We start from the raw sequence: 27241 nt of genomic DNA on the forward strand, positions 1-27241 counted from the left end.
CAAGTGTTACCCCTCAGTTATTCTGCTTATTACTGGGATATATTATAAAGTGCTACGATTTAGCCTTATAACTGTTTTGGCTAAAATATGTTGTATTACTGCATTAATTCAAATGTTTTCTCAAGAAATAAGGTGAGAATTCAACTACTAAATATAATGTAATGTGATGTATCATTATAATGTTGTTCAGCAGCATGCATGGAAATGCTTACATTGTAGCAGTGCAGGTCTTGTTACCACAGAAAGCAGGCAGCCTGACATGGTGGCCAATAAAATCAAAAGTACAACAACCCCTATTGAGTTTCACGGTCACATTTGACATCAATCACTGATGTCCAGGGTCAGCAGTGTGATTTTATCCACATGACTCCTCTGATCACTCCCTGACACTACTCAGCAATGGGCCTCTACATCAGTTCTTTACTGAAAGGGCACTTACTGGACATAAGGTTGTTATTGCCAGAGGTAGTTTGAAAAAACCCCCACAAAGCGGTAATACCACTGGAGATCTCTTAAACAGTGTTCTTCAGTCTATGAGCGACAAAACCTGTAAGTGTGCTTTTTTTTTTTTCGTCAGAAAGAGAGAAAATTGTGTTGACTTTGGAGTCTCTTTTGTTTCTCCTCATCACAGGAGTGAGGGGTCCAGTGAATTTAATAGGCCAAATGGCTGACATTTTGATTTTGGCAGTGGGCTTTTGACTTTGATGTCAACCCCTACAATTTTCCTTGCAAAACAGGTTGTGATACGTCAGAGCGGTATGTGCAATATTTACTGTATTTCCCTCTCTTTCTCCCGTGAGACCACTTTAAAGTGAGGAATCAGAATGGAAATGATCAATCACAAAATCTCCTAAAATCACATATTTACTGTTCAAATACTGCACGTTGTGTTCACGTATTGGCTTGTTTTCCACTCTCTTACTTAATCTGTTTAGTTATCTGGCTTATGAGCAACTTTTTGAGTCCCCTCACAGTTCTAACACACATTTAAGTTGTTTTTCCTGCCTTCAGTCTCTGTCCACCAAGTTACATGGAAATTCCCACCATGCAACGTGATAGTACAGCAACAAATCGAAAAGGACGCATGAATTCTGCTTACGAACATTAAAATCAAAGGTCACGCTGCAAAATGTTCACTACTGGACATATTGTACTCACGTGTGGTATATTCATAAAAGCAGCTAGTTACTCATTTCTATGCAAAATTAATTCTGATTTGACATGTCATGCTCTGCTGCCAGAATTCTGAAGCCAGATTGTGCCATGTGTTTTTGTTTTTCTTTTCTTGCGCATGTGAAAGACCATTTGGAAGCAATTTTTCTCTGTTAATATGAGTATTATTTTAATTGTGGTAATTATAGGTTAAACTGTTCAACCACTCTTAGGTGCTCAGCAACTTTTGACAACAGGTCAACTCTTTTTAGTCTATTTCATCTTTTGCATTACTTCTTTTTCCCTAAAATATGAGCACACACAATAAAAATCGTAAGACTGGTCATTTTTGATCAGTCTCTAAATACAATTAAAATAGTGGCATTTTTAACATTCCCATAAGAAATCTGTGCTCTGTACTTTTCAGTAATCGTGAACATACATAAAATAACATCTAAAGAATAGGGCTTGTTTTTCAAATAAATAACCTGTCTTTGACACAGATTACCACTGTGACAAATCAGCACAATAAGCAGCGAGAAACTGAGGAGAACGTTTTTAGCAGTTCGGGTGTTTGCTGACTAACTTCTTTGCGGTTTCCTGTTTCTGTGACCCCTAAATCACAAGAAAGATATAGTAGTCTAGCTTAAAGTCTGGCAAAATTTAACCTTGAGCAGACCTTAGTGGTGGGTGGTACAACATATTTCACCTAAATGAAGCCTACTTACAACTGAATTCTGCCAGCGCCTACAGTCTGAAATGTGACAACATCGTCATCGTTGTTTGTCCTTGCTAGTAGAGTAATGTCTGAATTGCAGAGCAGATTCTCTGTTTGTTTGAGCTGGCCCTAGAGCCCGATATAGCTCTTTAAAGTAGAATTTTCAAGAGAATAGTTTATGTAAACTGTATTAAGGTTTTTGTGAGAAAGTGAAAGTGGTAATTGTCCACATTCCAACAGTTTCAATCCATAAACTTTGGGACCATCAGCCGTGAACAATCCAGCTACTAGCAATTTGTGTAGCAGATAATAATCAGGCTACATGCAAAGCAGCGTTCCTTTGACAGGCATTAAGGCTGTGGCCCATGCTGTAAGGGATTTGAGACATTTAAAGGAATGGTTGGTTTAGTTTAAATAACCTTGGACAAGAGGAAAAACTAGACCTCCTCTGGCCACATTAACAATTTCCCTCCAAGAGAAATCCAGATCATTTATCAGGATAAACCAAAGTGTGGATACATTCATACTTTAGTCTACACAAAGAAGATATGTGGCACTCAGCTTGCATTTCATTTATTACCTCTTCTGCACTTCCAATTTTCAGAGGCTACAAGAGACAGCTTACAGAACCCAAGTGTAATCAGAATAATAACACAAACACATCTAACGACAACTTCTCCGAAGCAGCTATGACAACAATCTAATGTCTTCACCACATGCAGACACACGCAACAACTGCAGCGTCCTCAGTTGTGATTTATGCCCCTTCTCGCAAGTCTCTCAGGGTCCTCTTCAGCACATGGTCACCTCGTGAACAGCTGGGTGAGATAATTTGACTGGTACTGGTAGACTGGATTGCATGTCCTTTCAATGGGTGCTCTATTCTTAAATGAATGATCTGGTTTCATTTGAGTCAGATGGCTCACTCAGCAACGCTCTTACAGCATCAGGTAAGAGTGTTGCCCTAATCAGGCTGCTCTAATGTTTCCAGAAAAACTACGGGTATTTAGAAATGTGCACCAAATTGCTATAAAATAAAGCTGATGGTGTGTCTATAGATGGAGTAAACATGGTTAAGATGGGATAAACTTAAATTATAGACTGTGTCATTCTAACTTAAATTTTGCAAGCACAAATTTAGTACAAGTGATGTGAATTATATCTATATCTACATATGTCTACATAAAGTTTTAATGGAGTCCATCAGTCATCCTGATGGACCTGACGACTGGTTTTCAAGTAGCTGCCAGCTGATACATCGGGGGAAGTGTATCGGGTCAACAAAGAGCTGCCACTGATCTTGGTATTTTCTTCCTCATCTAGCGCTGCGCCAACAGGTGCTACTTCATTCAAAGAGATTAGGTGATCTCTGTCCTCAGATTCCTGCCCACTTGGAATGTCCCACATGCAGAGGGAGACAGACTTCTCTCTGCTAAGGTGGGAGGAGAAAGCATGAAAAGATCAGCCTTTCGTGCTATAATGCTAGAGCAAAAGCAAAACTTGCTATTCACTGAATCATTTAATTTTAAGGTAAAATAAATATTTCAGCTCATAGCTTAGCTTTTACTGGTTTTCTTTGTCTAACTTGTGATTGCTTTGGATTGCTAGTCAGATAAAACTGTCAATCCGGATCAAGATGTTAGATGTTGAAGAAGTTGTCTACTTGCATTTATTTTTCCTGTTGATGGTTTTATTTGTCTTCATGATAATATCCTCGAAATAAAACAAACGAGAAGAACTCAAGCAGATGAACAAATCTGATGGAAAAGAGGTGGCATTAAATAGGAGGTGAAAAGTCAGCAATAAACTTAGACTTACAAGGCAAGGCACAATGTACATTCCAATTCCTTTAATTTTAAATATGTTTATATTGTCTATCCTGTAAAATAGTCAGATATCTATTCATATTAATGTACAGAATTCACCAGCTTGCTGCTACTACTGCACATTCACCCAGTGTATATACTATATGTGTGTGTGTATATATATATATATATATATATATATATAAAAACACCCAGCACGCCCCTGCGGGCGGTTTATCCTTCAAGCTCGGGTCCTCTACCAGAGGCCTGGGAGCTTGAGGGTCCTGCGCAGTATCTTAGCTGTTCCCAGGACTGCGCTCTTCTGGACAGAGATCTCCGATGTTGTTCCTGGGATCTGCTGGAGCCACTCGCCTAGCTTGGGAGTCACCGCACCTAGTGCTCCGATTACCACGGGGACCACCGTTACCTTCACCCTCCACATCCTCTCGAGCTCTTCTCTGAGCCCTTGGTATTTCTCCAGCTTCTCGTGTTCCTTCTTCCTGATATTGCTGTCATTCGGAACCGCTACATCGATCACTACGGCCATCTTCTTCTGTTTGTCTACCACCACTATGTCCGGTTGGTTAGCCACCACCATTTTGTCCGTCTGTATCTGGAAGTCCCACAGGATCTTAGCTCGGTCATTCTCCACCACCCTTGGGGGCATCTCCCATTTACATATATATATATATATATATATATTATATATATATATATATATATACATATATATAATGTTCTTCCTCTACACCCCCCCCAATTTTTGCACATGTCGAGGAGCGTGTCAGGCTACATTTCACTGTGTGTTATACTTGTATAACTATGCATGTGACAAATAATAAAGAACCTTGAACCTTGAAAGAACCTTGAACCTTGAACCTTGAACATGCCGGAGATGGAACATTTTTCCTGTTTCCATCCCGTAGCTTCTGTCTATTATTCTTTTTCTTTCTTTCTTTTTTAGCACAACTGCAATTGTCCCCCATCATCATTATTATTATTATTATTATTAGTAGTAGTAGTAGTATTAATATTATTATTATTATTAGATATGTAACATGGGGGCCTGTCTTGGGGTCTTGGAGCAGGCTGTAACCTCAACTATACTCTACTTTAAAAAAAAATCTGCCTTGTCTGATTAATGGCTAACATAAACCTTTTCAAGTTGTTTTTGCCTATTTTTGATTGAAACACTGAAGAGAAGGGTACAAAATAAAGAGGGAGAGATTATGAAATTTTGGTACATGACTATGCAGTTGACTGCCAGACAATAGCTGGTGAGACAATGTGGCAAGCTCCTTAATTATATTTAATTACAGTGTTTTGATGCTTTCAGTGCTGTTGAGGTGAGAATAGGTGAGTTGTTCTGTGTTACATGTTCACTTCATGCTCTTACTTCCCATATTGCTTCATAAAAGAACCACAGTCCCATGCAAACGTCAGGTAGAGACATAATCACAAGATATACTGGACTTATATGAATTAAATGCTTCATGAAGTTTTATTTTATGTCCACTTTTCCACTTCAGCCAGGCTTAAAAAAATGCATTTAATAACAACACTGTTCAAATTTCCTCTGATATTTCTCTTATTTTTTTTGGCAAAATCTCAAACTGCAGAAATTACCTGTAATAATCAAAATAAAGTTATCTATTTATTCACGGGCATATTTGGATGTAAAATTAAATGGTATATCTTGATAAATGTTGAAGTATGTCACTACAAATTAAGAATGGGACCATGGTGATACAGTGAGAGTAGTTTGTAGATGGGGTGCAGCCTGGGTAAAAGGAGGTCACACATGCTTTGTGTCCCCCAGGGAGTCTTACTGGGCGAGACATGAGTGCAGTCTGCATTTTAGGTGCAGCTCCTGGGCGCCACACAGATGAGCTCATGAAACGCTATGCTGTCCCCCTAACAGGGGTTGGGGCGGGGAGGGTGAGAGGAGAGGGTATTCTTGCCATCAATCACCCAGGGTGGATCTGAGATCTACTGTTCCTGGATGAGTCCAACAGGCAGGAGGAACATGGGGCCAAGGCCACATTAAAGGCATTGCGTGTCACGCCTCAGCATGAAAGGGTTGGGATGGAGTCAAAGGAGAGAGACCATCAGGATAACAACCAGGAGGTGTGGTGCCACGCAACTGGAGAGGTGTAGCAAAGCAAGGAGACAAAGTGAAGAGTGGAGACTGGGGTAGGGGAGGGACACATCTGAAGGAGAAACTTGTGAAAATTGAAGACTGAGGCAAATGAAAAGGGACAAACACTGTCAGAACACCAGCTTACAGCATAAAGCGGTATAGTCAAAATCTCTATCGTTGGCCAAATTTATATAGTTTCTATCGTATATCGTTTATATCGCTCACCCCTAAAACATTATTTGTGAAAGAATGTGTCATTTTAAATCGCTCACTGAATTTGAGGGTGTTACCAATGCGGAAAGTTTCTTACCTCTTACCATCGACTGTAAGTGGTAATTTTGCAAAGTGGAAGCATTTAGAAGCCACAGCAACTCAGAATGGGCCACCAAGTGCAGACTGCTAGTGTGTAAAAGTCACCAGTGCTGTCCTGGTTCAGTTCCTCTTGCATTCATATCAGCACAAAAACTGTGCAACAAGAGCTTGATGTTATGATTTTCCATGTAGCTCCTGTAGGTGTACTGCGTAGGCGGCCAACTACTTTTTTCCATATAACTTATCTTCTTTTGTTGCACCAGACTATGGCCATCCTGATTTTTGCCTTAAAGTGGGGAATTCTAACATGTCTAACATTCATGTAGCTTCCATAAAATTACCCACTAGATAGTGATGTTCTACTAAAATGCCTAAAGCTCAGTGTTTTCACTGCTGCTATCCTGGTGTTTTGGAACCACGAAGGTGAAAAAAAAAAAGAAAACAACAATTGTTTCAAGAATAACCTGCTCATTTTTTCTCAGACATTAGAGAAGCATCTTCTCAACTAACGTTCAGCAAGAAAATGATTGCGTTTCCAAAAATGTCCATGTATTCTTTCAAATCCTCAAGGTATTTTAAAGAGTGCTGTTTATTTGTCTTTATCATCTGTTCTCTGAACCTTACAGGTCATCAAACAGCTGCCTACCCAGTTAGCGTATTGCCGTCCTTCCAGGAAAACATGGCAGCTGCAGCCAACAGTGATAGAGAGAGCGGGAGAGAGAGGAGGAAGACAGCAGGAGAGAGCATAGCTATGTGCAAGGGAACTGGGGAGGCACTGGGGCATAATTTAAACAGGAGACGGCTGTTTCACAGACAGGAAATGAGAGGAAGGCTAGTTCCTGGGATGGGACTGAATTGGATGGTTCAGACCCAGACCGGTATCAGAAGGAGACTTATGTGGTGTTCATAAGGATAACAGTAAGGTCATTGAGAGCAGCATTTCCTTTTCTGATCATTTGGCGAGCTTGTCAGCACCAGTATCTCAGTTCCCACATCCCTCTAGAATCATTTCTATGGGCTGGATTCAAACTCTGAAATTCAGGCCGGAGCTGAATAAGACCTCCTGTTGCTGTGCCTGTTTATAAGTTCAGCTCCAGTTCTTATATGCTGACTACTTTGATTTGAAGTTTCGGGCAGCTTCCATCCGATGGAAGGAAGTCAAGTTGAAAAGGCACAATATTACATAAAAAAACAGTATAAAAATATGCTTACAGCTGAGAATGCCCAATGCGACCTGATCTCTTTGAGACCGCAGTTTTGATTTAAAACAGACACAGTACACCATAGTCAGAATCCCACTCTACCTAACGGTTCTCATGTCAGTGTTCTGGAGGAGCAGGCAGTCCTAAGCTGCTCTGGACTGTGTAACATCCAGCCATCTTGTGAGTTCTCACTGATCAGACTCATGAAGAGCAGAGTCCTGTGCCAGCCCAGCAGATTACTGCCCCTAATCAATCTGATTAGATTGAGAGGGTGGACACCTTGGCTCACATCTGGGCTACATGCTCTAACTCCCCACAGTTTAGTCTGACAGCTAACAGAGCCAAAGCATTCAGCTATGCAGGAAGCTGATCATTCAGTGATACTGATGGTAGCAAACTTTTTATGCTTATGTGCAGTTCTGCAAGATACAGAGCGTGTGTGCCACTCCGTGGTATTAAGAGACCACCGAGCCGGGCTTTGATAAATGAAGCAGAGTAAATACAGTAATGGAGGAAATTCTCACATGTATTAAATCTTACTTTAGGTTAATATAATGCTTTGTTCTGGTAGATGACAATTTCAGGAACGTGTAGGAAGTGAGGCATCTGAACATATTAACTGCTGTCCCAATCTAGCTGTTCAAACACATCAATTTCTATAGTAACATTTCATAACACTCCCTTGTGAGGTCATTTCAACCACGCTTTAATGATATATGCGCGTAGGCCGAGTTCCTCTCACTTTTCTCTGCTCACAGGCAAGAATAACAGTCACATAAATCATCCCAGGCCTCCTATTTTAAACAGGTGTCACTTTGATGATAAAAAATGACATCTTAATTCAGAGGCGCAATGCTGTGTCAGAACGGATTAACACATCAGAAGCAATTTTTATTTTTTTTGGTTCCAGCATCATTTGGGTGGCGGTTGAGCGTGTCAGTAAATATTGGCCTCCGCTTCTCCTGGGAGGGCGCAGTGGAGTGACACAGTCAGCCTTGATGTCTCTGGAAGAGGAGTCATCTGTCAGGTGATCGCTGTTGGAGGGTCACCTCGAGGAACAGATGAGAACATTTTAAGATGTGTTTTAAATTATGTTGCTTAAGGTTCAATTTAAACAGTCATGCCTGTGCTTAGACTGCAGGACAGTTTGAGCTGCGTATCGTTATTGTCTGCCAGACAAAACTTTATAGTACCACTGTAATTTCAATTGAATGTCATAGAAGAGGTAAAGCTGACAGTATCAGGTTAAAATTACAAATGCGTGTGTGCTGTTCCAAGCTGGCACCAGCTGTGTGAATAGATTGCTAATATATATGTATATATATATATAAAAAAAAAAACACCCAGCACGCCCCTGCGGGCGGTTTATCCTTCAAGCTCGGGTCCTCTACCAGAGGCCTGGGAGCTTGAGGGTCCTGCGCAGTATCTTAGCTGTTCCCAGGACTGCGCTCTTCTGGACAGAGATCTCCGATGTTATTCCCGGGATCTGCTGGAGCCACTCGCCTAGCTTGGGAGTCACCGCACCTAGTGCTCCGATTACCACGGGGACCACCGTTACCTTCACCCTCCACATCCTCTCGAGCTCTTCTCTGAGCCCTTGGTATTTCTCCAGCTTCTCGTGTTCCTTCTTCCTGATATTGCTGTCATTCGGAACCGCTACATCGATCACTACGGCCGTCTTCTTCTGTTTGTCTACCACCACTATGTCCGGTTGGTTAGCCACCACCATTTTGTCCGTCTGTATCTGGAAGTCCCACAGGATCTTAGCTCGGTCATTCTCCACCACCCTTGGGGGCATCTCCCATTTTGACCTCGGGACTTCTAGGTTATACTCGGCACAGATGTTCCTGTACACTATGCCGGCCACTTGGTTATGGCGTTCCATGTATGCCTTGCCTGCTAGCATCTTGCACCCTGCTGTTATGTGCTGGATTGTCTCTGGGGCATCTTTACACAGCCTGCACCTGGGGTCTTGCCTGGTGTGATAGACCCCAGCCTCTATGGATCTTGTACTCAGAGCTTGTTCTTGTGCTGCCATGATTAGTGCCTCTGTGCTGTCTTTCAGTCCAGCTTTGTCCAGCCACTGGTAGGATTTCTGGATATCAGCCACCTCCTCTATCTGCCGGTGGTACATACCGTGCAGGGGCCTGTCCTTCCATGATGGTTCCTCGTCTCCCTCCTCTTTCTTGGGTTTCTGCTGCCTGAGGTATTCACTGAGCACTCGGTCAGTTGGGGCCATCTTCCCAATGTATTCTTGGATGTTCCTTGTCTCATCCTGGACTGTGGTGCTGACACTCACCAGTCCCCGGCCCCCTTCCTTCCGCTTAGCGTACAGCCTCAGGGTGCTGGACTTGGGGTGAAACCCTCCATGCATGGTCAGGAGCTTTCTTGTCTTTATGTCAGTGGCTTCTATCTCCTCCTTTGGCCAGCCTATTACCCCAGCAGGGTACCTGATCACGGGCAGGGCGTATGTGTTGATGGCCCGGATCTTGTTGGCCCGGATATATATATATATATATATATATATATATATATATATATGTATATATATATATATATATATATATATATATATAATATTGCTAATAGGTATCAGCGAAGCGACTGCTAATACAGGCCAAGGCAGTAAGCAAGGCCCATTTTGAGTAGCATTGCCTGCTAAATCTAAAAGACTTCCTCATATTTAGTAAGAATATCCCATTTCATGTTCTTTAATGATACAGCAAAATAAATGTCTGGTATTTATATACTCTAACTAAACACTCAAAGTATTTAAATACGACAAACCAGAATAACTCAAGCATACATGACTTTATTCTATGTACTTTAATTGCATTTTTTTATCTATTACCACCAGTGTTGGGACTAACGCGTTATTAAGTAACGCGTTACAGTAACTACGTTATTATTGTGGTAACGAGCACGGTAACTAGTTATTATGCCAAAATCAGGAACGCGTTACTCGTTACTGGGATTTGGATAGGGTCGTTACTCGTTACTTCGTGTGGTGGCTATCGCGGAGCTTCCACAGATTCAGTAACATTAGCAAGTGGTGGAGGCCAGCAGGTGGATGAAGGAAAAGGGACGCAGACGGAAAAGAGACCGAGGCGGCCGCCGGTCCAAGTGTGAACTGAACTTCAGGTAAGAAGTTATGACCTGCAGTCTCTCTGGGTCAGATATAAACCAAGTTTAGGTGGAGTTTATTTTCGTTATTCTGACTTTTTCCGTACTGCGTGCTAGCTAGCATGACGGAGTTTCTATACAGCTGGGTGGTGCTATGATGTTAACGATGTTAAACTTTATTTTGTTCATAAGTTATTAGAGTTGCCAACCGTCCCGTCTGGTATTCAGAGAAAATATTACGCGTTTCTTATTGAGGTGACAGTTTGTCCCGTAATTCAGCTACAATGGAAAAGGCACAAAGCTGGAGTTATTCTGTGTCTTTACGTTGCACAGCTGCCTCTTCTTCTCTCATTCTCTCCCCTCCCTCTCCCGTTTCTACTTCAATCATGAAAACTGATCAGTGATCAGCTGATCGTCTTTTCTCTCTTGTGTGTTTATCGCCCACTTTGCGCCGAAAGAGGAAACCAGCGGATGTCGCGCTAAACAACAGCAGCACGTTTGATCAGCTGTTGTTAGAATTTATTTAATATTAATTTCTAGTATCAGCTGATGTTTGCTGGAGCCACAGCTGCAAAAAAGCTGCTGGTCATGATATGGTTTGGTTATGTGGTGAGAGGGAAACATGAAGATGAAACCAGGAGATGTCCTTACTGGATCATCAGAGCTGAACAGGTGATGGAGAAACAGGTTTACCTTTTAGGTGACATGAATGAGTTGAAGGGAAGTTATGAACTGTTTCTGAGAGACAAATAACCCCAGGATCCTTTTCTAAGTAGCTGACAGCTGGTAACTGTGCAGGTGCGGGTCTAGCAAAGTGTTGCCAGGGGGGCAGGTAGGGCATTAACAGGGAATGGGGGGCACAAAGAAATACTTTTCTTTCTTATTCTCATTTAAAATGTCTAGCTTTTAAAAAATAATTATCTGAATCTTACAACAAACGATTGATAGATTGATGCATATATACCATCAGACAGTGTACATCACTGTCACAACAGTGTTTATTTTCATTCAAAGGCTTTATGATTTTTCCTATAATGGTGGGCCAGTCTCTAGTCAAAATGCCCGGGATGATTTTTTTGTCCCAGTCCAGCTCTGTATGCAGCTCATCTGCAGTCTGGTGTTACCTACATCTTCCTATTCGGAAGGCAGAATTTCCGAGTTCTGAGTACAATCGAAAGCACCACGACTGCAGTTTTTGTGTTGGATGTAAAAGGCGCAGATGACACTGTGACGTAGGCTAGAATCATGGCAGCAGTCAATGACGGTCCAGGCGTGGGATTTCTCTCGTGGAAATATGCACATTATCTTTTTCTTTCTATTGGTAGGTGGCACAGTGCACTTGTGGCAAGTAAGCAAGCTAGAAGACTGGCAAAGTTATGGAAGAAACACATTAACAAGAGAATTCTGAGTAAAACCAAAGTTACTTTCCCTAGTAACTAGTTACTTTGAAAGTAACGAGTAACTTGAAGTAACTGAGTTACTTTTGAGAGAAGTAACTAGTAATGTAACTAAGTTACTATTTTAAAGTAACTTACCCAACACTGATTACCACATGCCGATAGGTGCTTAGGGGACAGTTTGAAGTTCGGTATCTTGCCCAGGAATTGTCCAGCATGTGGACATGGAGTACTACCTACACGGCCTCTCAAAGTAAAGTTTAGTGATCTGACAAAAAGGTATTAAAGTAGTCAGTCAAATTAACCATGCTTTGTAAAAATGTGTTTATATCCTAAAAATGATCCTAAGAAATTTGAGTAAATTGAATAGTTCTAGTGAGGATAGTATGAGAGAACTGTATAAATTTTAAAGATATATTTCATCAGTATATGGAACTATGGGCTCACACTAAGTTTGACTTTTTTAAATATATGGTTAATGTTTAAGTCTCCATCATAATAAAACTGTTGGAATAATCCATCCTTCATCAGCTAATAGCACAAGGGAACTGACATGCAGGGGTCTCTGCAGACTTGCGCTTTCAGTGTTTATGGACACACCCGGTAGTTACCGTCTGTTTCTTATAAAGGATATCAAAGAGGGAGCGCTGCCTGAGCCACAAAGCACCTGTTTCCTGACACTTCCATAACACGTGTTTGCCGCCGTCTTCAAAAAGCTTTCAAAGGATGAAGACACCGGCCGTGCTGCCTTAGCTTACTACATTACATGTTAGATCTAAATCACAGAGCTGCGTTCATTTAGTTGCTGACTGAAAAGTTACATTTGTTCTACGCTGTCACCACACTCTGAAATCTCTCTTAATTTTGCTTTATCTTTGCAATTATCTCCTGAGGTATTCACATGTTATACATTTGGAGTTTTTACTCTTCCATCTGATAAAACTACAGTCACAAATGCAGAGATCAAAAGTACAAAAGGACACAGACGGTGTTGTATGCTTTGATACTGATGGTCAATATAGTCAGTATTGTGGCCGTGATAATGCCTGAGGACAAACATTAGCAGGAAGACAGGAGGGTTTTTGGTCTTGCTGTATGAATAGATAGTTCCATTTATAAACACACATGTAAAGTGATAAAGTCAAACCCAAAGGAAGGAGAGGAAGCAGTGTTATCTCCCTTGTTGCTGGTAACAACAGGGTGTCTCAGGTAGGATGTGATTGTTTCTCTCTCCATGTTTGTACATGTGTGGTGTTTTTAGAAGATCTGACGCCTTGCCTGCTTGTATTTGATCTAGTGACTGTAATCATGCCTAAATTAACCTTACTTACTACCAGGGGTTAAAGTCGGATTTGGCAGGTGGGGGGAGCCCTAAGATAGATTTATAGGGGCACACTCTGAAAGAAGAATTGCTTAGGAATAAATGAGAATAATTTGTTTTGCAAGCTCCAGTGAACATTTCTTTTTGTATGGACTGTGATCAGTGCTGCTCCTATTGTATTGTGTATTTAGCCAAATGAATTCAACAAGATATAAGAATATACCAACCACTAGACACTGTAAAGTTAGTATAAATGTCAGTGTTGGGCAAGTTACTTTGAAAAAAGTAATTAATTATAGTTACTAGTTACTTCTTCAAAAAAGTAACTGAGTTAGTAACTGAGTTACAATATTCTAAAAGTAATTAATTACTTGAAAAGTAACTATTGCGTTACTTTAAAAAAAAAAAAACAACCTTTAACCCTCTGGGGTCCAGGGTATAATTGGCCATTTTTAACTACTTTTGATTTTCCCTCCACATTTTACCTTTAAAATCGATTTACTTTGCCTTGTTTGGTATCATCCTTTTCAGCACAACCTCACGTGTCTGAATTTACAGTTATGTTTTCATTTTGACATACTGTATTAACACAACTGATCTAAAATCAGATAAAAAACATAAAATCAGAGTAGAAAAAGTTATATTTTTTACTGTAACAACCACAAACATGTTTAACGAATCATATTTCATAACTTTAAATGCAAATATAAATTGTCAATTTTAAAATCCTATGCACAAGTTTTGCAAACAACAAAGTTATTTGCATCCATTTACCTTTTACCTTAATTTTTTAAATAACCATTTCAAACTATTTACAGAACAATCAGCTGTTCTGCATTCAATATGATGCCACACAAATTATTTGTGCCACTCCAAATATTTCTGTCCACTATAAAGGAGAACATCACCGCCTGATACCTGCAGGTCTGACAGCAGCAGGTGTATCACTCCTTTTTCTACCTGGAGACAGCAGTCGCCTCATTGTTTTGATACACAACACAAAACTATCCACAACACTACATGCTAACTACACAAGACAACACATTAACTACACACTCCAAACACGCTAAACGTCACAAATCTCTCAACATCTTAAACCTCGCTCTCTCTATCAACTTACATTAAAATTGATGTCTGCTGAACTCGATATAACCAAGTAGTAGATGAAACCAGTGCAACATAGTGCATCCCTGTAAGTTTTATCATAGTACTGCAAATTAACCAGTTTAGCCTGCACTAAAATGAATTAGGACACTGTATTACAGTTTAAATTTCAAATTCATAAAGATCCACTGGCTGAGCAGTGCTTACCTTTCAAAATAATATCTTGTCTTCCTCTCCTTTCCTCTCTTTCTTACATCTTTCCCCATCTTTTAGTGTTGCACACTTTCTCTCTGTCCATGTGAAATACTAGCAGGGAAAAACATGCGCACAGTTGGTGAATTTGGTGATATTTGTTGAGCTGCTTGAAAAGTTGTGTTTAAAATTACCCGTGAATTTTAAAAAACGAACAAGATGTTTAAGTACCATGTCCGCAACTTTACAATTGCATAATGAACACATCCCGGGAATGAGAAGGTAAAAGAACATGTTTAAGGTGTAAGCTCACAATGAAATGTCATTTTTTGGTCTTTTTTTACTGAGCAAATATAACTATGCTGTCATTGGAAGCAACATCAGGCTGCACACGAACAACAAAGTCAACTCATTCAGCAGGAACATGCATGAACCTGCCTATTGGATTTAATAACTCATTAACTGAAGGTGCCAGAATGCTGCTCCCCTGCTTTAACCCCTGCTTACTGCCTTGTGGTTGTGTGCCACTAATAATCAGTCAAGGCGCAGTTTAATTCCATGTTGGACTCATAAAATATGTAGTGAAGACTTTAACAGGTGGACACCAATTCAGTATTTTACCAAATATGAGATATGGTCATAATCTTTCCTTCTGTTCCTGAATAATTTATAACATTGCATAATATTTTTTTGCCAAACAATGTAATTTAAGAACAGCACAGTGGTGAATGAGTTTGCATGTTCTCACTGTGTGTGAGTGGGTTCTCTTTGTATAAACCGTCTTCCTACCACAGTCTAAACAAATTCAGGTTAGTTTAACTGGTGTTTTTAAACTGGCCATGAATAGTCATCCGTCTCACTGTGTTGGCCCTGAATTAGACTGGTGACCTGTCCATGATGACCACACAGTTTCACTTCCATTATATACATAAACTGTTAACACTTTGTAATTGATCAGCATTAACCCAGCAATTCCTGGATTATGGTCAAAACACATTTTGTGAGCTCACAGTTAGCTTAAGTATTTAGCGACAAAAAGCAATCAGTTCCGAATGAGTGTGAAGTTAACCCCTAAGGGTGTTGAAGAGCTATCACATTCCCAAAATTAAGATGGACTGAAGCATGCAAGAATGATGCTGGTGTAGAGGCATAAAAAATCAACACTGTGTTTAGGAAGACATTTCATGATGTGGCAATCCAGCTGTCACATCATTAACATCTACTTGTTAGATCTATTCACACACTGCTATAATGCTTTAAATAAATTCTCCTCATTTTAAATACTAAAGATGGATTTCTGCTGCTTATCCACCTGACTTGTAAAGACCTAACCAAATTACCCCGAGAAAATATCAGACCACATACTTTACATGCTGGTCCCACTAGTAAAGCGTTAAGAACCTTATGTAGACTTTAAGTCTGATGTTTTGATGTCACTGTTTTTGAATCTTTTCATTTTTCCACACTTGTGTCCCATCAAATTCCCCAATCTAAAGTCTAATTTAAAGTTCTTGCATTGCAGTTTCCTGATTTGAAAATGTTCCCAAAATCCAGATACATCAAACAACATGTGGCCACAGTCATTCATGCATATCGAGTGTAATATAAACAAAACTCTGGATTATGTTCAAGCTTTAAGTTAGGCACACTCAGACAGTCTGTAAACATGGCAAAAGCATCTACTTTTGCAAGAAAAAAAATTGGCTGAATTTGCTTTTCAGTAATTCTCCACTCTTAGTTGTGGAAATTGATTTACATATGGGATATTTGAGAAATTAGGTTACCTCTGTAGCCCAGTCAGCTATGTGAATGTGTCTGCACTGAGAAACTCACACTTATAGTCACCTGCTCCTTCTTTTCCAGTGAGAGCATGTTTAGCAAAGCAGGGTACTGCATGAAGAGATTTCCCCCCCAGTTTCTGTCTGGCTGTTCAACTGCCAACCCCATCAACAGACATTACCTACCTAACTTTGTAAAAGTCAAAGTATTTCGTCTGAACAACCAACCAAGCCAAGGGAATCAAAGTCAGGCAAACAAAAGGCAACTTGTGGGAGCAAGATCACTTAAAAGTAATTACAAAAAGTAATGAAGCTACATTAAAAGGTGCTATTTGTCTTTGAGCAGTGGTCTTGCTTTAGAAGTGAACTGAAGGGTGTAAGTACATGAACCAGTTCTTCACAAACCAGGTCTGTTGAAAAGTCGGCGGTTCATGAACGAAAGCGGTAAGGTGGTGAGGTCAGGCGAATCAGGAATCAAAGGTTTGTGTACAGTATGTGCATTCTGGTGTGGTTCACAGGCGAATCTTGATTGATGACCACATTATCAGAGTGTTCATACAAAATGCTGCTCTGTAACTGATTCAAACAAGAAGTTGTCCCAGCAGAAACAAAACAGGATGCTTAGTAATGTCACATGAGTTAGCCACAGTTCCTTGATGACAGATAGCTCTGCATAAAGGGTGATGTTTTGTCATCTGGATGTCGTCAGCTCTGTCTGTCTTTGTCCTCACAGTCTCTGATCCATCTCCCTACAGGGCTAATGGCAGTACTTGTGTTGACCATTACATACAAAACATATTTACTGTTCACATGCACACACACAGACACACACGCAAAAAATCAGATAAAACATCCACATTAAACTACTACCTCTACTCCCCTTTCTTTTTTTTCTCTGCCCTCCCCCCACCCCTGCCTCTCCAGTAATGAAAACAAGATGTTCTTAGTCTCCATAGACAGAGAGTAGTAGCAAGTTAGGGCTCCAGTCTCCGCTCCACAATTCTCTTAAACCCTCATCTGACTTTCTTAAATATGTGACAAAAATGCATTAACGGAGACTTTAGGGGCAGCACCTTGACTGCTGTAAATAAAAACGTGCTGCTCAATGCGAACTTTCCCTCGCCTGTTAAAGGTGGGGAAGTGGCTGAGCCTCATGGAAGTGGGTACTCTGAAGGACTGAGATGAAGCTCGTTGAATAGGACATGAGAAAATTGGGAGTTTCTCTGCCGGCAGGCATCTGTCTCTCTGCATATTTGTGTGTGTGTGCATACTGTAAGCATCTGAGTGTGCACTTTCCACTAAAAAGAGGTGAGTATTACTACCAGACTCTGCACCTGACCTTCATTTTTCAATTTGTAAACCAATCTTCTCACAATTGGGCACCAAATTAAAGGATAAACACAGAAGATATTCATCGTGTTTACTTCAAAGCCCTAAACATCACTATACCTTCCTTGCTCTGTCCCCTTCACTTAAGCCCCCATCAGCAGCATTCCCACCCAATCACTGCTTCTTTTCCTGCCATACATTAGTCCTAATCACGGTCAGTCCTTTTTTTTTTAAGCCAGTTATCGCTTGTCACTCTGTAGCAAGCGTGTGATGAAGACATATAGTTGTTGGTGCTTTCATTTTACATGTACTTTCTCATAATCAAAGTGTGTGCTTGTGTCCTCCTTCTTTAAGACTATGTGCAATTTAAAATATGTGTTAATTGTGACTGATGCACACTGTTAATGGTTCCGATCAAATATTCCTATATTCCCTGTGTTGCATGTCACTGTTTTTTTTAACATGTTTTTTATATATGTAGCAATGTTGCTTCTTTCATGTGATTTTATCTTAGCAGAGGTTAAAACAAGAGAATGACTGTTATCATGTAGTTGAGTAACCCTGTGTTAGCAAGTTACAGGTATCCATGTTTATCCAATTTTAATACAGGAAATTCGTTTTACTTTACTTATCATTAGCAGTTATTTAAAAATTCACTAACAGCAAAGTTAGCAATGTAATATCCTCAACCCAATGTTTCACTGTGCTACACACGACACTATTTTTCCTTATTTGACACAGTTTAATATAGGCCTGGCCATTTTAAAATTTGATTACACTACAGAAATTGTAGGAAGATATACTACATAACACAAAAGCAAGTTGTGTTATGTCTAGATTGTTTCTGATTTGTGAATGTCTGCATGTTGTTGTTTCCCTGTTTCAGAGCTTTCAAGCTTGAAAGCGCAAAATGTGCGTATGTTTACTTGGACTGACACTTGTGTTTAGTTAGCTGCCCCTCAACACATTTTGGGCAGACTGTGTGAGTGGGTGTCTCAGGCCGCCAGTTTTTCAGAGCTTTCAGACATTTTAGTCTTAAATTAATTTAGTACTAGTTTACATGGTAAAAGTGTTTGGGAGAGACATTGATCTCAGTCAACAGTTCATTATCTTTAGTGGGCAATTATCCACATTGTCACGTTTGCATTTATCCCTGTGACTCTAAGGTCACAGGGGTCTAGTGTAATTCAAGCTGCATGGATGACTCCATGGCCTTAGTCTTTAGGGTAAAGTACACCCAAGGGAACTGTCTCCACAAGCACACAAAAAGCCAGTTTGGCTCAACCCATTTTGATACCTTTGCATTTTTTTTAGTGTAGGTTATTTATCTTGCTTTTGTATTTGCAAATACAGATGTGTTCAAAGTCACCTTCACTGTCGTTTTCCTGTAACTATAATAACTCACCATACCATAAATGTCCATCTATCAATTTATTTTCTGCTCGTCTAGTTCAGGTTGGTGGGATGGGGCTGAAGTGTACCTCAGCTGTCATAGGGTGAGAGGTATAGCACACCCTGGACACATCGCCACTTTGTTGCAGGGATAACACAGAGAAATAGACAACCATCATGCATATTGTGAAGAAGCTGAAGGAGAGAACCCACACAGACACAGGGAGATCATGCAAACTCCACACAGAAAGGACTGGATTCAAACCTAGGACCTTCTTGTTGCAAGGCAGTGGTTATTCCCGTCACACCACCATGCTATCCCGTGCCATAAATAATTTTGTAACTGTTGTTTTACATACTTATCTACAAGTTTAAATACCCAATCTCTACTTGCTAACACTTGTTTTATTATGTGCAAATCATTTGCCAAAAAGAGAGAGGGAGTTAAAATCATTTGATTAAGAACTCATTTAAAAACTTTTTTTTTTTTGGCGTAAATACTGAACAGATATTTGATTGATTTGTATACATGATTATAATTAGGACATTATTTGAGTTGCAAGTGCAACCTTTAAAATGAAAACTGTTGTAGCAATACAACATCATAGGAAAATTTATAATAAGCACTGGACTTGTATTTCTAAATCCACCAGATGAGTTACGGATGTATTTAATATAGAAATGCACTTGAATCACATACTTGTTTCTTTTGGCAAGTTATCGAAGATAATATTCGTATGTTGATGATTATGAGCAACCATGTTGTGGTTTTGCCAGGCTAGATGACTCCCCCACCACCACATGTGGCATTTGGCCGTCAGAAACTCCTTAAACAATTTCTCCCTATGACAATACACAATACTTCATACCATAACTGACCCATATGTGTGCAAGTTCTACAGTTGTGTCTGGTAAACAAGATCAGATTTCGATTTCCCTGATTTTGAAGCCAACCATATGTGTTCAGACAGAACGTGCACATTTTCTGATGTGGTTTGATTGCACATGAAGTCAATGAAAATACAAGAGAGGCATAACCAGTTAAGATCAAAACAAAATTAAAATGTTACAGCTTGCAACTCTGGCAGACGCTGGCATGCTGTCAATGCATTTATCTCTACCTCGATCACTTAGTATGCTGGTTGTTCGAGGTAAATATGCTCAAAGGTCAAGCAGTAGACTGTGAACTGCAAGAGGCAATCCTATATAATCAACAAATCTATACACTGGGCCAGCTTTACTGACTACACAGCAAATTTAAGGATAAACAAGTTACTTTAATCTACATCATGAACCTGAATGCATAACTAAAACTCTGCACAGTATGTATGTGTGAGTTGTAATAGCACAAAAATAATATCTGTGTGTACAAAGCATTTTCTCTAGGTCCAGAAGCAGATTATCCCCAACATTTCCAGTTGTTTTGCAGGTTTTCAAGTGAGATCATACTAACAGCATAAGCTTATGAATGACTCATTTTTAGTTCCAAAGAGACATGAGGGGTACTTACTAAATCTGACATGCACTGACTCTTCAGCACAAACTTCTCAGTTATGTTACATCAGTTGCTGCTGCTGTTTAGTTTATATGGATCCTTATTAGGTACACCGATGCAGCTGCTATTCTTCATATGGTCCACAAATAGCTTCACACTATGACAATATAATAACTTAACAGAGAACACAGAGACATAAATTCTCTGTGTTAAGCCGTTACAGTGCACTGCTGAAACACTAAACTACTAAACTACTGTTAACTGAATAATTAACTTGAGCAGCAATAACTTAACTATAACTTAATTTGCTTACAGCTGTAAATGTATACCAGCAGAACTGAACTCCCTGCCCTGGTCCCTCCCACCTGTAAGTATACATGCACTGGCACGTAACTATCAATCCAATTATTCATCCATCTATCTATCCATCCATCCATTTTCTGATGTAATGTAATTCAGGTTAGTGTTAGAGTAAGGCTGGGGCCTGTCCCAGCTGCCATAGGAGGAGAGGCTGTGCACAGCCTGGACAGGTTGTCAGCCTGTCACATTCTGACACATAGAAACAGACAAGCATTCACGCTCATATTCACACCTATGGCCAGTTTAGAATAACAAATTAACCTAACGCTCGGGTCTTTGGACTTTGGAAGTAAAGCCAGAAATTTCAAATGTAACTTAGTTCAAGGTTAAAATATAGCAGCTGCACCTGAAGGCAAATACAAAGGTATAATTTGCATGTATAACGTTTAAGGTGTTGAATGATGCTTGGTTATGCAGGATGGAAAGGCATTATGCGGTGCACTCTCAGAAAAATCGCTGTGGCTATATTTCATTAAAAATTTCAGGGGAATATTTAAAATAGAGAAAGGCTATCCAGCACAAATATGAATGGCTGACTTTAAACACCTTAATGGCCCTCAGACCAGAACTTGGCAGTCACTGGAGTTGTGAGTAATATCCGTCTGCAGGCAGCTAGTTCATTTAAGAGACGAGCAATAAATGGCTCAAGTGAGGGGGAAGAAAATACTGTGGTTCATTTTAAACAAGGTATGGGCTTGTCCATTTCCTTTGTTTTTCAGTTCCAGAATGGAAATCATAAATAATAAATAATAGCGACTTTTTTTGGTTTTATATATAGTATGGCACAACAAGGGTGCACTAACAAATAATGGCATCAAATAACTTGTAAAAGATTAACCAAATCCAGATTTTAGGTCACAAGTTCAAATATGCATCACTTATTTGAAGCTTTGCATTCCAGCTTTGACCTTCTAAATGACTTAAAAGTCACAATGAGAGAATGAGTCACAGCGTTAGTACTAAGCACCATCTCCCTGCAGTGACACATTTTTTAAGCAGATCCTCATGTTTTCTTGAGCATTGCCTGTCTTAATCTTGGGAAAAAGGCCTATTTCCTTCTGGTTCCAAGTTCTCCCACTGAGGGACAAAGTGTGTCCCTAAGTTCAAGCGGAACCTCGGGCAATGTAAAGGGGTGAGGAGGACAAGAGGTAGACCCATGTTAGAGCCAGGATATACTGTGGGAGTGTGTGGGAGAAAACTGAGAGGTTACTGACCTTACAGGGAAATAAGTAAAGCTTGAGAAAATACACAATAAACAAGAGACAGATTACAATCATCTTAAGTCATGGAACTGAAGAATATAGCCTCCATGACATAGAAAGGTTGCAGCAGAGAAGAAGCAAAGAAGAATATCCTGCACAGATACAGCACTGCCATCACTACTGCCACCATCCCTGGACTGCGTGTTGTTGTAGATTTAACAACATTAAAACACAATAAAAATTGTATGAGTGAAATGTCTACATAACAAAGCTTAACCAAACATTTAAACATGCTAGCTTAAGTAAAGAACTGTTTGCTGGTGTGACTTTAATGACAACATCTCCCAACAAAGAGACCATGCTTCCAGCAAAAATTGATGCTTTTACAAAATCTATTGAACATTTGATTAATAGTTCATCATTACAAGTGTTCATAAGAAAAGCAGTTATTGAGGAGGAGATCTTTGCTCTAGTTCACACAAAAATTGTTTTTGTGTCATTTGGATTCTTACTTGAAACAAGCAAACCACAATTTCAAATAAAATTCTAGATAACAAAAGAGCTCAGCGCTGTTTCTGATGTAACAAAACCGAAACAGTTTCCTATTAGAGTTTCCAACAATTATGTGTCACCACTTCCCTATACCTCTTATCAGAGCCCATGTACACAATGGAAGTGACTGACCTGTGCAGCTCCGATGACATACAAAATGCTCCCAGAGGCTTTTGGTCATGTAGCAGCACCAACAACCTTAGTGGACGTACTTGGGAGGTTAGCTGAACTCCGCGCAATTATTCAGTATCTCTGGGCATCTGTAAGACATTTTCTATGATATTACACAACTGTAATATTTTCTGTTAGTCGGAACATGTGATCAGATATAAATTACACAGACTTCTTACATTTCACAAATTCATGTTTAACCTGATACTTTAAATGAAAAATGTATGATTGTGAAATATAAATGGAATCACTGCAGCACACACAAACACATGCCTGGATGCCCATTAGCAGTTTAGCAAAGGAGATAGCCCCAGTGTGCAGAAGGGTAGAAAGAGAAATGTTGTCACAGGCCAAGATTAGAAGGTAGGTTGATAGATCCTCTCCTGCTTCTAATGAAGCCCTGCCTCATATTAGCCCTGGGTGAAGGAAACAAAAAGGGAGGGTAGCGTAAGAGGCTACAATAGGGGCCAGGAGGAGAGAGTTATCTCATGCTAACTTAGTTAGCTGATAGGCTCCAGGGATACAGGAGAAGAAGGGTCAAGACCCCTACCAACATCCCTCTGGGGACCAAAGCACAGAGAAGTCAACATTCCTGAGAAACTCGGAGACTTTCCTTCCCTGGAGAGATGGAAAGATGAGGGAAAGACTGATTGAAGGGGGAGACACAGTGGGCCTAAGAGAGCAAAAGAATGAGAGAACTTTGCATGTTCTTTCCATTTAGCCTCCTCACAGAATGACTGCACACACAGACACTCACTTCACTTTATGCATCACATACGTTTTCCAAGCCATTTACAATCCCAGGCATTGTTAGTGACTCATAAACTCACATTGACCTATGTACACTCATTCCTGTCATTATTTGTGAAATATTTTTAGGCGAACTCCTAAAATAGTCTTTCTCTCTCTTCTCCCCTTGGGTAAGTAATTTCCAGAGCAGTGGTGAATGGCGCCTGCAGAAGTCTGAGGGCCAGGAGGAATTCGTACTCTTTGGCAGAGAGCCTTTGTTAAAGCGATATATCAGGCTTATCGGTTGCATGTGCATGCAAAAACAATTTGCATGATCTGTACCTGTGTTTGTTTACAGACAATATGGGGACGCAGCTAAAGTACCAAATACCATGCGGGGGGCTGATTTTCACTTAATCATCAGCCTTGTGTTAGACCTCTCTCAGCTGATGTTCAGCTGAGGCATGAACTGCCAAATATGTGAACATTAAATTTTGGAGTTCTTGAAATCAAAAGATTGAAAAGGTTTAAGTTTGAGACTTTTCCCTCTGTTTCCTTAAGCCTTTTTTGTCGATTCAATGAACAGTGAAAACCATTATAATCAGGGGATTATTTTGACCACAACCCCCCCCCCCCCCTTTTTTTTTTTTTAAAACAAATTGTAATATTTTAGAGTCTTTGAAGAAACTACTTAGCATGAATGTGGCCCAGACTGTGTAAACTGTGCCGGAGCCAAGACCTCTAAACACAGCAGATTTCAAGGTCTTACAATGATGCATTTTAATGGCACTTTTTCTGACCTCCCAACTAAATCCCCATCACTCCCCCTACTGTACAGATAGCACACAGAGGAATTTGAATCTCAGCTTCGTGTGGGTTTGATCGTGTTGTGAAATCAGGAACACTTAAGGAGAGTACGCACACTGACACAATGGACATTTGTGTGTGTGTGTGTGTGTGTGTGTGTGTGTGTGTGTGTGTGTGTGTGTGTGTGTGTGTGTACTGTTTTCATGTTTTCAACATTCAGCTGGCAGAGGTGCAGATCAGAAGGCCAGTGCAGAATAACAAAAAACCAATCTTCTGTTTCAGAGTCATTTCCCATTCCAGACTGAGTAAGCACCAAAGAAGGGAACTCCGCCCTGACAGACTGAGTGAGTAAGTCACCGAAAGCAATCATTTGTCTTTGTTCTGCACAGCAGGCATTATTTTGTCCTGTGTGTAAGCATTTGCCTTTCTTCATCATCATCTAATACAGCGAAGCTTTGACAGCCCTCATTCTGCTCTAGAACCCAGCTTGTCGTCTGCATCTCGCTCATGACAGCCCCCACAGCAGAGTCCTATGCAAACATGTAGGAATGTATGAGAAATATACCCTCCTGGAATGCCCCTGGCAATCACTGCTGGCCAGCGAACGAGCAAGAAGGCGGTCACATGTCTTCACAAAGGTCCAGGCAACTTTACAGCATTCTCAATCACTCATCGATGGTCCCTTTTTTTGGCAGTCATCTGTGGGCTCTGTGCAGCGAGAGAAAGTAAATGTAGCATTGCCAGAAACACCGCACAGCGCTGCCGCGCTGCTCCGAATAGGAGCAATGCCCTCCAGGCACCCCTAGTCTGGGCTCAAAGCCTCCAATATCTGGCAGCAGTTGTTAGTGTGCTCAAGGGGTGGAAGGATATTCAAACTTTCATCCCTGGTTAAAAATAGGCTGGCCCTCACAAAAAGAAGGCCCTGCTAATAATCACAGCTCTGTACTGGCTGTCTGAAGCATCTGGTCTGAGAATGTGTCATTTTTTAGGAGGGGCCTGGGAAACTGTAGACACCATGCTTGCTGCCCAGAATAAGAACCATGGGAATGATTGAAGGGGTCTTTTTTTGTGTGTGTGGGCCGCTGAACTAGGACTAGCCTGTCTGCAGGATTGGACAGCCTTCCTTGCTGCCTCCCGGCTGCCAAGTCAGGCATAACTCACTTAATGGCTGGTTTGCCAGAAACAGATGATTTTATGGTAACACATAAATGGCTGGGGACACAATGAGGTCAGGGACTCGTGGACATGGGAGCGATGTCAACTCTTGAAGGTCAAAAAGAAATCTTATATCGACAAGAGAGCGTTTCAGCTGGTTGCGGCACATGTATTCATGTAAATTAAATACTGGGACATTAGATTTGGGCTATTATTCCAGATATTTCCTTTAAACTTGAGGCTCACTTGACTTTTACATGGCGAGAGTTATTTTCTTCTTTTGAATATGTTTAGACAAGAGTTCATTTAGAAGATCCATGCCATTGTCATGTTTATATGTGTGGTAAATGTAGTTGCTAGCCATTTAGGGAATAGAACTGCATTTGATTAAGATTAAAAATATGTATTTTTTGTATGTAAATATGTAGATTTATGTATGTAGATTCTTTTATGTATAAGAAAGATAGCTGTTGCCCTTATTTCCAGTCCTCATATCAATCTAAGCTTTTTGGGGTCTACACAAAATCACATAAAATAATAAAAAGGTTCAATTCACAACGTACCAGCCAACTTAAAAAAGTTTAAAAAAGGAAGACAATTTGTTTTTTCCTGTGTTTTAAAGTGGAATGTACTACTAAATAAATGTGTCACTGTTGCTGACTAATTCCAAATAAACCACTTTGTCTGTTTATATTATATATTACAAAGTGTGGGAATGCTCAAGTATTACCACTATTCTTAATTTACAGGAAATGTGACAGGTGCACTGTGAATTGCCTTTTCTTGAGGAAGCAAACTTGCTGCTGTCATTAACCTGGCTAACAATTAGCTTTTAAAACAGAGAGAGGTGTTCATGGGAGACAAACTGGTTAATGAGTTGTCAGACCAGTACTTGGCTTGAAAAGCTTCCAGAGCTGAACCTGGGAGGGATGAAAACCATCGCAGAGCAAAATGTCACAAATAGTCTGAATAGAAAATCCGTGATCTGCAACTTACATAACCTGTTGTACTTTTATTTATTTATATTTGTGACCCAGTAGTTGTTGCTCTGAAAATAACCATTGCAGAAATGTGTTAAATTTTATAAATAAATGGCATTAATCTGCAACCTAATGCGAACAATGCATGAACAAATCCATTTTATTAAATCCATTTCATCGTGTGAACGAGCCAAAGCTTTTCAGCAGTGCTGCAGTATTAATCAATCCAAATTTCGGTTTAAATGGATATAATACTTGTTTGTTTTTGTAACTGTATATTACTTACCCCATTACTTGTGTTTAAATACTCGAGATCTAAACAGTTTTTGTATTTTTCTCTAACTCTAACATCTTATATTTTAAATGAAACTTTGCACATGTTTGCCAACAGTTGTATCCAATATAAACCTGGCTTGTTGCTATACTAATCAATTATGATCTGTTATGGATTTTCAATTTTTCTCGCTCATTATGGAGTATGGCCATAATGAGCAAATGACAAACTGTGAATGAAGTACTTGATTTATTTTTGGATTATGGCCCTGCTGAGTATAAAACTGTCATAAACGAACAGAGGATGACCACAAAAGCTTTGTGTCCGTAATTTGTGAAGAATTAACAAAGACACATGCAGTCTCTGTCACGTAGTGAAACTCGTGACCTTTGACACCCGCTGACCCACAAAAGCACAAGCACACTTGGAGCTGCTGGACTTCTGGCTCGGTTCTGGAAAAAGGTGTATAATGATTGGCTGGGTGAAAAGTTTAACATCAATAGCACTTTAAATGAAAAATGACCGAAGTAGGACAAATATAACACGACTTA

At 40.1% G+C, this 27241-nt stretch overlaps 1 long non-coding RNA gene across 1 annotated transcript; it reads left to right on the forward strand.

Moving 5' to 3' along the window:
- Positions 1-436: 436 nt before the first annotated feature.
- LOC113010934 (uncharacterized) lies at positions 437-25998 on the forward strand. The gene is made up of 3 exons (XR_003270406.1): positions 437-549; positions 20776-20827; positions 24564-25998. It is a non-coding gene; the product is annotated as an uncharacterized LOC113010934 (long non-coding RNA).
- Positions 25999-27241: the final 1243 nt, after the last annotated feature.

The sequence above is a fragment of the Astatotilapia calliptera genome, chromosome 18, assembly GCF_900246225.1.
Source record: "Astatotilapia calliptera chromosome 18, fAstCal1.2, whole genome shotgun sequence".
Classification (NCBI taxonomy): Eukaryota; Metazoa; Chordata; class Actinopteri; order Cichliformes; family Cichlidae; genus Astatotilapia; species Astatotilapia calliptera.